The sequence below is a fragment of the Oncorhynchus tshawytscha genome, linkage group LG29 (genome assembly GCF_018296145.1).
Source record: "Oncorhynchus tshawytscha isolate Ot180627B linkage group LG29, Otsh_v2.0, whole genome shotgun sequence".
Classification (NCBI taxonomy): Eukaryota; Metazoa; Chordata; class Actinopteri; order Salmoniformes; family Salmonidae; genus Oncorhynchus; species Oncorhynchus tshawytscha.
In genome coordinates this window covers 10,138,226-10,148,599 of record NC_056457.1, presented here as the reverse complement: position 1 = coordinate 10,148,599, position 10,374 = coordinate 10,138,226, and positions in this window count along the sequence as shown.

The following is a 10,374-nucleotide window of genomic DNA, read 5'->3' as shown; positions in this document are numbered from 1 at the left end:
TCTAGCAATAATCAACAACCAATTTGAGAGAGCTTCCTGAATTTTGAAAGAATAATGGACAAATGTTGCACAATCCAGGTGTGGAATGCTCTTAGAGACTCACCAAGAAAGACTCACAGCTATACATCACTGCCAAGGTGGTTATATTGACTCAGGGGTGTGAATACTTATGTAAGAGATATTTCTGCATTTTATTTTCAATACATTTGCAAACTGTTTAAAAACATGTTTTCACTTTGTCATTATAAGGTATTGTGTGTAGATGGGTGAGACAAATACAGTGCCTTGCGAAAGTATTCGGCCCCCTTGAACCTTGCGACCTTTTGCCACATTTCAGGCTTCAAACATAAAGATATAAAACTGTATTTTTTTGTGAAGAATCAACAACAAGTGGGACACAATCATGAAGTGGAACGACATTTATTGGATATTTCAAACTTTTTTAACAAATCAAAAACTGAAAAATTGGGCGTGCAAAATTATTCAGCCCCTTTACTTTCAGTGCAGCAAACTCTCTCCAGAAGTTCAGTGAGGATCTCAGAATGATCCAATGTTGACCTAAATGACTAATTATAATAAATACAATCCACCTGTGTGTAATCAAGTCTCCGTATAAATGCACCTGCACTGTGATAATCTCAGAGGTCCATTAAAAGCGCAGAGAGCATCATGAAGAACAAGGAACACACCAGGCAGGTCCGAGATACTGTTGTGAAGAAGTTTAAAGCCGGATTTGAATACAAAAAGATTTCCCAAGCTTTAAACATCCCAAGGAGCACTGTGCAAGCGATAATATTGAAATGGAAGGAGTATCAGACCACTGCAAATCTACCAAGACGTGGCCGTCCCTCTAAACTTTCAGCTCATACAAGGAGAAGACTGATCAGAGATGCAGCCAAGAGGCCCATGATCACTCTGGATGAACTGCAGAGATCTACAGCTGAGGTGGGAGACTCTGTCCATAGGACAACAATCAGTCGTATATTGCACAAATCTGGCCTTTATGGAAGAGTGGCAAGAAGAAAGCCATTTCTTAAAGATATCCATAAAAGTGTCGTTTAAAGTTTGCCACAAGCCACCTGGGAGACACACCAAACATGTGGAAGAAGGTGCTCTGGTCAGATGAAACCAAAATGGAACTTTTTGGCAACAATGCAAAACGTTATGTTTGGCGTAAAAGCAACACAGCTCATCACCCTGAACACACCATCCCCACTGTCAAACATGGTGGTGGCAGCATCATGGTTTGGGCCTGCTTTTCTTCAGCAGGGACAGGGAAGATGGTTAAAATTGATGGGAAGATGGATGGAGCCAAATACAGGACCATTCTGGAAGAAAACCTGATGGAGTCTGCAAAAGACCTGAGACTGGGATGGAGATTTGTCTTCCAACAAGACAATGATCCAAAACATAAAGCAAAATCTACAATGGAATGGTTCAAAAATAAACATATCCAGGTGTTAGAATGGCCAAGTCAAAGTCCAGACCTGAATCCAATCGAGAATCTGTGGAAAGAACTGAAAACTGCTGTTCACAAATGCTCTCCATCCAACCTCACTGAGCTTGAGCTGTTTTGCAAGGAGGAATGGGAAAAGAATTCAGTCTCTCGATGTGCAAAACTGATAGAGACATACCCCAAGCGACTTACAGCTGTAATCGCAGCAAAAGGTGGCGCTACAAAGTATTAACTTAAGGGGGCTGAATAATTTTGCACGCCCAATTTTTCAGTTTTTGATTTGTTAAAAAAGTTTGAAATATCCAATAAATGTCGTTCCACTTCATGATTGTGTCCCACTTGTTGTTGATTCTTCACAAAAAAATACAGTTTTATATCTTTATGTTTGAAGCCTGAAATGTGGCAAAAGGTCGCAAAGTTCAAGGGGGCCGAATACTTTCGCAAGGCACTGTATTATATTCTGAGAACATGGCACCCATGTTTTCTGTATTTTGGTGGAACATTGATGGAATTCTCTCATAACCCTTAGAAAACTGGACACATTAATTTTCTTGCAACGTTCCCATGAAACATGTCTAGAACATTAATATTGAATATTCTCAGAACATGGTAATCATGTTCTGGGTAAGTTCTATTTGACATGAAGGGAATGGTCTCTTGGAAACTGTCCTTGCATGTCAATTTTAAATAAATTGTTAAATTATTTCTAGCCTGCCTATCTGTGCTTAACAGGGTTGACGTGTTATGCTCGACCCGCTCAGTTTTCCACCACAAAACACCGGCAAATGGCTAAATGGAGTGGAGCCAGTTCAACCAGCTTTTCCACTTTGATTGGACTATTAGATGTTCAATGATTCTTCTGAAAAAAAGGTTTTAAAGGAAAAGTTTCACGTAACAGCTTTGTCCTTAAAATGAGGGACAGATGTAAATGACTGACTAATCACATGAAATTAATTATAATCTTCGGAAAAGACTGTCATTGCAACACAATAACTAGGGATTTACAATGATGGTGACAATTTGGAGAAATGTTGGGATTAAGTGGGTTAAAATCCTTCTATAAATCACAGAGGGTGCACAGAGGGTGCACAGAGGGACATCCTAGAATGCTGAATTTTGGCACTTTAGCAAGTTTGTATTCATATTAAAAATCAGATTGATTGAATTCTCCATGTGGTCTATATTAAAGGGCACTTCATTTAATATAACTGGCTTTTAAAATGCATTATTGGTGCACAATTTCTACTTAAAATATCAAAGGGACGCAAAAGCCACTCATTTCATGGAACAAACCTATTACACATATTTACAAGGACCAGAAGAGATGGAGAGAGAGAGGAGAGAGCTCAAATTAACGTTACCATGAGAACCACAAAGAGCCTCAGAAAGGAGAGCGGTGTGGAATGTCCAGTGTGCCCTTTAGGCTCTTCAACCCTGTCCAACAACACAAAGGAACACACATGGCCTCAAAACCCATTTAATCCTAACAGTCAGCAGGTCCTTAACTACACAAACCAGTTACGGTAATTTACAACCCCTCAATCAGTCACTAAGTCAGTCAGTGAGTCAAGTCATGTTTTTTGTAACCCTAATGTTCTCCTAATATTTGTGTCTAGTTTTCCATTAGAATGTTCCCCTAATTATCTATGTTAGCAAAAACCTTCTGGTAACATTTTTAGCGTGTTTAGGTGTTAAAGTTATGAGACCATTGCCTTAATGTCAAACATAACTTATGCAGAACGTGGTTACAATGTTCTCAGACTATCCAACAATGGTCTAAAAGCTTACTATGGGACATTGCAAGAACATTCACGCGTCCATTTTTCTGAATGTTCCACCACCGTCCCACCAAACATGCACAGGACATGGTTGCCATGTTCTCACAATATAAGATATGAATTGTGAATGGATCATCTTGTCAAAAGCACCCTAACACAGGCGGGAGACATAAAATTAAAGGGCCAGATGCAGTGGTTGTGGTTCCTCTTGTTTTTATATCTTTTACTAAACAGGTCTTCTTTCACCTGAAAAAATAACTCCAGTAGAGGTAAAACTGAAACACAAGCATAACAAAAATAAACATAAACTAAGCTGTTGACCAAAAGGGCATGGCCAAAAAGGGAAAGCAACACAACAAACAGCTACTCCCCATTCTCCCCCAGCTCCTCTCCTGGCACATTATTTCACTTATAATTCACTGTATAACAATCCCAGTGGTTCAGAAAGTTGACCCTGCCTTCAAACAGCTTGGGAAATTCCAGAAAATGATGTCATGACTTTAGAAGCTTCTGATAGGCTAATTGACATAATTTGAGTCAATTGAAAGTGTACATGTGTATGTATTTCAAGGCATACCTTCAAACCCAGTGCCTCTTTGCTTGACATCATGGGAAAATCAAAAGGAATCAGCCAAGACCTCAGGAAAAAAAATTGTAGACCTCCACAAGTCTGGTTCATCCTTTGGAGCAATTTCCAAACGATCTGAAGGTACCACGTTCACCTGTACAAACAATAGTATGCGAGTATAAACACCATGGGACCACACAGGCGTCATACCGCTCAGGAAGGAGACGCGTTCTGTCTCCTAGAGATAAACGTACTTTTGTGTCGAAAAGTGCAAATCAATCCCAGAACAACAACAAAGGACCTTGTGAAGATGCTGGAGGAAACAGGTACAAAAGTATCTATATCCACAGTAAGATGAGTCCTATATTGTCATAACCTGAAAGGCCGCTCAGCAAGGAAGAAGCCTCTGCTCCAAAACCGCCATATAAAAGCCAGACTACGGTTTGCAATTGCACATGGGTACAAAGATCGTACTTTTTGGAGAAATGTCCTCTGGTCTGATGAAAGAAAAAATAGAACTGTTTGGCCATAATGACCATCGTTATGTTTGGAGGAAAAAGGGGGAGGCTTGCAAGCCGAAGAATACCATGCCAACCGTGAAGCACGGGGGTGGCAGCATTATGTTGTGGGGGAGCTTTGCTGCAGGAGGGACAGGTGCACTTAGCAAAATAGATGGCATCATGAGGCAGGAAAATTATGTGGATGTATTGAAACAACATCTCAAGACATCAGTCAGGAAGTTAAAGCTTGGTCACAAATGGGTCTTCCAAATGGACAATGACCCCAAGCATACATCCAAAGTTGTGGCAAAATGGCTTAAGGACAACAAAGTCAAGGTATTGGAGTGGCCATCACAAAACCCTGACCTCAATCCTATGGAACATTTGTGGGCCATTACAAAGCCCTGACCTCAATCCTATAGAAAATGTGTGGGCAGAACTGAAAAAGTGTGTGCGAGCATGGAGGCCTTACAATCCTGACTCAGTTACACAAGCTCTGTCAGGAGGAATGGGCCAAAATTCACCCAGCTTATTGTGGGAAGCTTGTGGAAGGCTACCTGAAACATTTGACCAAAGTTAAACAATTTGAAGAAAATGCTACCAAATACTAATTGACTGTATGTAAACCCCTGACTCACTGGGAATGTGATGAAAGAAATAAAATATTAAATAAATCGTTCTCTGTACTATTATTCTGACATTTCACATTCTTAAAATAAAGTGGTGATCCTAACTGACATAAGACAGGGAATTTTTACTAGGATTAAATGTCAGGAATTCTGAAAAACTGAGTTTAAATGTATTTGGCTAAGGTGTATGTAAACTTCCAACTACAACTGTATCTACAGTACTAAATCCATGTGTATGTATAGTGCGTATGTTATCGTGTGTGTGTGTGTATGCTTCACAGTCCCCGCTGTTCCATAAGGTGATTGTCTATTTTTTAAAATCGTATTTTACTGCTTACGTCAGTTACTTAATGTGGAATGGAGTTCCATGTAGTCATGGCTATATGTAGTACTGTGTGCCTCCCGTAGTCTGCTCTGGACTTGGGGACTGTGAATAGACCTCTTGTAGCATGTCTTGTGGGGTATGCATGGGTGTCCGAGCTGTGTGATAGTAGTTAGAGAGACAGCTCGGTGTATTCAACATGTCAATACCTCTCATAAATAAAAGTAGTTTTGAAGTCAATCTCTCCTCCACTTTTAGCCAGGAGAGATTGACATGCATATTATTATTAGCTCTCTGTGTACATCCAAGGGCCAGCCGTGCTGCCCTGTTCTGAGCCAATTGCAATTTTCCTAAGTCCTTTTTTGTGGCACCTGACCACGCGACTGAACAGTAGTCAAAGGTGCGAAAAAACTAGGGCCTGTAGGACCTGCCTTGTTCATAGTGTTGTTAAGAAGGCAGAGCATCGCTTTATTATAGACAGACTTCTCCCCATCTTAGCTACTACTGCATCAATATGTTTTGACCATGACAGTTTACAATCTAAGGTTACTCCAAGCAGTATAGTCATCTCAACTTGCTCGATTTCCACATGATTTATTACAAGATTTAGTTGAGGTTTAGGGTTTAGTGATTGTTTTGTTCCAAATACAATGCTTTTAGTTTTAGAAATATTTAGGGCTAACTTATTCATTGCCACCCACTCTGAAACTAACTGCAGCTCTTTGTTGAGTGTTGAAGTCATTTCAGTCGCTGTAGTAGCTGACGTGTATAGACACTGGCTTTACTCAAAGTCAATGTCATGTCAAGAGTAGAAATTGAAAAAAGCAAGGGGCCTAAACAGCTATCCTGGGGAATTCCTGATTCTAACTGGAATATATTTCAGAGGCTTCCATTAAAAAATACCCTCTGTGTTCTGTTAGACAAGTAACTCTTTATACACATTATAGCAGGGGGTGTAAAGCCACAACACAAACCTTTTTCCAGCAGCAGACTATGATCAATAATGTCAAAAGCTGCACTGAAGTCTATCAAGACAGCCCCCGAAATCATCAATTTCTCTCAGCCAATCATCAGTCGTTTGTGTAAGTGTTGTGCTTGTTAAGTGTCCTCCCCTATAACCATGCTGAAATTCTGTTGTCAATTTGTTTACTGTGAAATAGAATTGTATCTGGTCAAACATAATTTTTCCTAGAGGGTTACTACGGGTTGGTAACAGGCTGATTGGTCGGCTATTTGAGCCAGTAAAGGGGGCTTTACTATTCTTGGGAAGCGGAATGACTTTAGCTTCCTTCCAGGCCTGAGGGCACATGCTCTCTAGTATTCTTAAATTGAAGATGTGGCAAATAGGAGTGGCAATATCGTCTGCTATTATCCTCAGTAATTTTCCATCCAGATTGTCAGACCCCAGTGGCTTGTCATTGTTGAGACAACAATCATTTAACCTCTTCCACACTGACTTTACGGAATTCAAAATTATAAATCTTGTCTTTCCAATATAGTTGGATGTGTAGTGTCAGCATTTGATGTTGGCATGTCATCCCTAAGTTTGCTTATCTTGCCAATGAAAAAGTCATTAAAGTACTTTGCATTATCAGTGGGCTTTGTGATGAATGAGCCATCTGATTCAATGAGTAAAGGAGCCGAGTTGGCTTTTTCCCAAAATGTCATTTCAGGTGCCCCAAAGCTTTTTGCTATCATTCTTTATATCATTTATCTTTGTTTCATAGTATAGTGTAACGGTTTTCTAGGTGTGAAGGAGAGTCGGACCAAAATGCGGCGTGTAGATTGCGATCCATGTTTAATGAACAAACGTAAACCACGAATCAATATTCAACACTACAAAACAAAGAACGTAACGAAAACCGAAACAGCCTATACTAGTGTAAACTAACACAGAGACAGGAACAAGGACACTAAGGACAATCACCCACAAAACCCAACACAAAACAGGCTACCTAAATATGGTTCCCAATCAGAGACAATGACTAACACCTGCCTCTGATTGAGAACCATATCAGGCCAAACATAGAAATAGACAAACCAGACACACAACATAGAATGCCCACCCAGCTCACGTCCTGACCAACACTAAAACAAGGAAAACACATACGAACGATGGTCAGAACGTGACATATAGTTTATTTTTTAAGTAGTTTAGTCACATGATTTCTTAATTTGCAGTATGTTTGCCAGAGTCAGTTGGGCTGACAGATTATTTGCCATACCTTTTGCCTCATCCCTCTCAACCATACAATTCCTCATCAATCCAAGGTGATTCAACAGTTTTTACAGTCATTTTCTGGGTGCGTGCTTATTAGTAACTGGAATAAGTAGTTTCATAAATGCGTCAAGTGCAGCGTCTGGTTGCTCCTCATTACACACCAGACCAGCAAATATTCTTTACATCATCAACATTTGAATCACTACAAAACTTATTGTATGACCTTTTATGCACTATATTAGGCCTAGCCTTTGGAACTTTGGTTTTCCTAGATACAGTATGGCTATTATATTGTGATCACTACATCCTATGGATTTGAATACTGCTTTAAAGCAAATATCAGCAGTGTTAGTAAAGATGTGATCTATACATGTTGATGATTTAATTCCTGTGCTGTTTGTATCTACCCTGGTAGATTGACTGACAACCTGATCCAGGTTGCAGGCACTGGTTACAGTTTGAAGTTTTCTCCTGAGTAGGCAGCTTGATGATAGCCAGTCAATATTTAAATCACCCAGAAAATATACTTCTCTGTTGATATCACATACATTGTCAAGCATTTCACACATATTATCCAGATAGTGACTGTTAGCACTTGGTGGTCTATAGCAGCTTCCCATGAGAATGGGCTTTAGGTTATGTAGATGAACCTGTAGACATATTACTTCAACAGTATTTAACATTAGATTGTCTCTAAGCTTTACAGGAATGTGGTTCTGAACATCACCTCCGTTGGCAGTTCTTTCTTTTCAGTAAATGTTTTAACGATGTATTGCTGCCACTGTATCATCAAAGGTATTATCTAAGTGAGTTTCAGAGATAGTCAGAATATGAATGTCATCGGTTACAAGCAAGTTATTGACTTCATGGACCTTGTTTCTTAGGCTACATATGTTAATATGGTCTATTTTTAGCACTTTTCTGGGTTGCTTGATTGTTTTTAATGCTTTACTGGAAAGATTATCAGAGGTAGACTTAGTCATGTTATTTACATTGGAGTTCATAGTGCAGGGTGAGCTGCATAAAGTGGTCTTCCTACTGTTGCACAGTGCTAACAGTGTAACTCTGGTTTATAGGCTCATGATTACTGCTTACAATAGCTGTAGGATAAACAGATGTATTCGGTGCAATTAGGGGTACATAAATTAAATTACTTACATTGTGTTTGCCAATGACCCCAAGATCATGTACATTTGATGCAGCATTATGACAACTCATTGTCATAATGGTAGGGATTAACTGAGCTGGTCTTGGATCATTTACCAGTCATTGTTTCAACGCAGCCTTGAAAATCGTGGACAGAGTCCCAGAGCCAAGATGATTTAGATGGATTTGTCATTCCTGTAGAGTATCTTCTCTTTCCAGAAGGTGTCAAAGTCGTCAATAAAACGGACTTCAGCAGAGCTACAGTAGTCTTTTAGCCAGATGTGTATGCCAGCAGTCTGCTAAATCTTTCATACCCGCGGCCCAACAATGGTACAGAACCTGAAATTATTGGCAGTTTTTTTGAGTCTTTTAATGCTAAAATCAGTTCTTTAAAATCAATTTTCAAATTTTCCGAGCTAGCCATCCTAATGTCATTTGACCCCACATGGACTATGACAGTGTCAGCTCTCGGCATCTGTGATAGAACAGTCGGAAGCAGCCTTGTTATGTCCTGTACTTGGACTCCTGGGTAGCACAGGGTTTTTGCCTTGGGGACCCGAGATGTTTCTCACCATAGAGCTGCCTATGATGACAGCTGGTGATGTTGAATGGGTCAGTCTCTCAGGCAGCCTCACGGTCTGGTGAGGCTGGGAGCTCCAAGGATCTGAACCCGAGGTAGAGGCCACCTGTTCGGCCAGCCTTTTCCTATTGTTCACGATCAGCTCCTCTTGCTAACATTGAGGGAGAGATAGTTGTCCTGGCACTACACTGCCAGTTCTCTGACCACCTCCCGATAGAGGCCGTCTCATCGTTGTCGGTGATCAGGCCTACCACTGTTGTGTCATCAGCAAACCTAATGATGGTGTCGGAGTCGTGTTTGGCCATGCAGTCGTGGGTGAACAGGGAATACAGGAGTCGTGTTTGGCCACGCAGTCGTGGGTGAACAGGGAATACAGGAGGGGACAAAGTACACACCCCTGAGGGGCCCCAGTGTTAAGGATCAGCGTGGCAGACGTGTTGTTGCCTACTCTTACCACCTGGGGGCGGCCCGTCAGGAAGTCCATGATCCAGTTGCAGAGTGAGGTGTTGAGTCTCGGAGTCCTTAGCTTAATGATGAGCTTCGTGGGCAATATGGTGTTGAACGGATGTTGCTCATGCACACACACATACACACACACACATTTTACACATGCACCCAGTAACGCAGATTTTATGGTACTATAATCAACTCATGATGCAAAAGTGCAGTAGTGTTTTCATCAGGTTCACCTTTGTATGAATTATGATGTCACCCCAGATCTCAATTATGATGTCACCCCCCACAGAGCTTGGTTGTTAATGTGTACATAATGTTCTCAGATTTGGCCTGTAGTTTGATATCATTACATTATGACGTTTCGCTGGTCTAAATCAAAGCCAGCCATAACTAAATGCTTACAGTAGATTCATGTTTTTAACTGGATCTAAATGGGGCTAAGGTGGTGGGTGTGACAAGAGCGTGGCCATGGGCGTGGCCAATGGAGTGGTCGCTGACTGAACATTTTAGAGGCCCTCCTGTTGGCCGCAGTGACAACATTTGGATGTTTTAAAGCTAATTTAAGCCATGCTTTGTAATGATTCTGAATTGTCAGATAGCTAGCAACAATGACAAGAAGTTGCCATGTGGGGAATTATAGGTGGCTCATTTCAACAAGTTTTATTTTGTTCCTAATAGCATGTCTTGTTTGGAGGTGTTTTGACTGATATCATGTCAA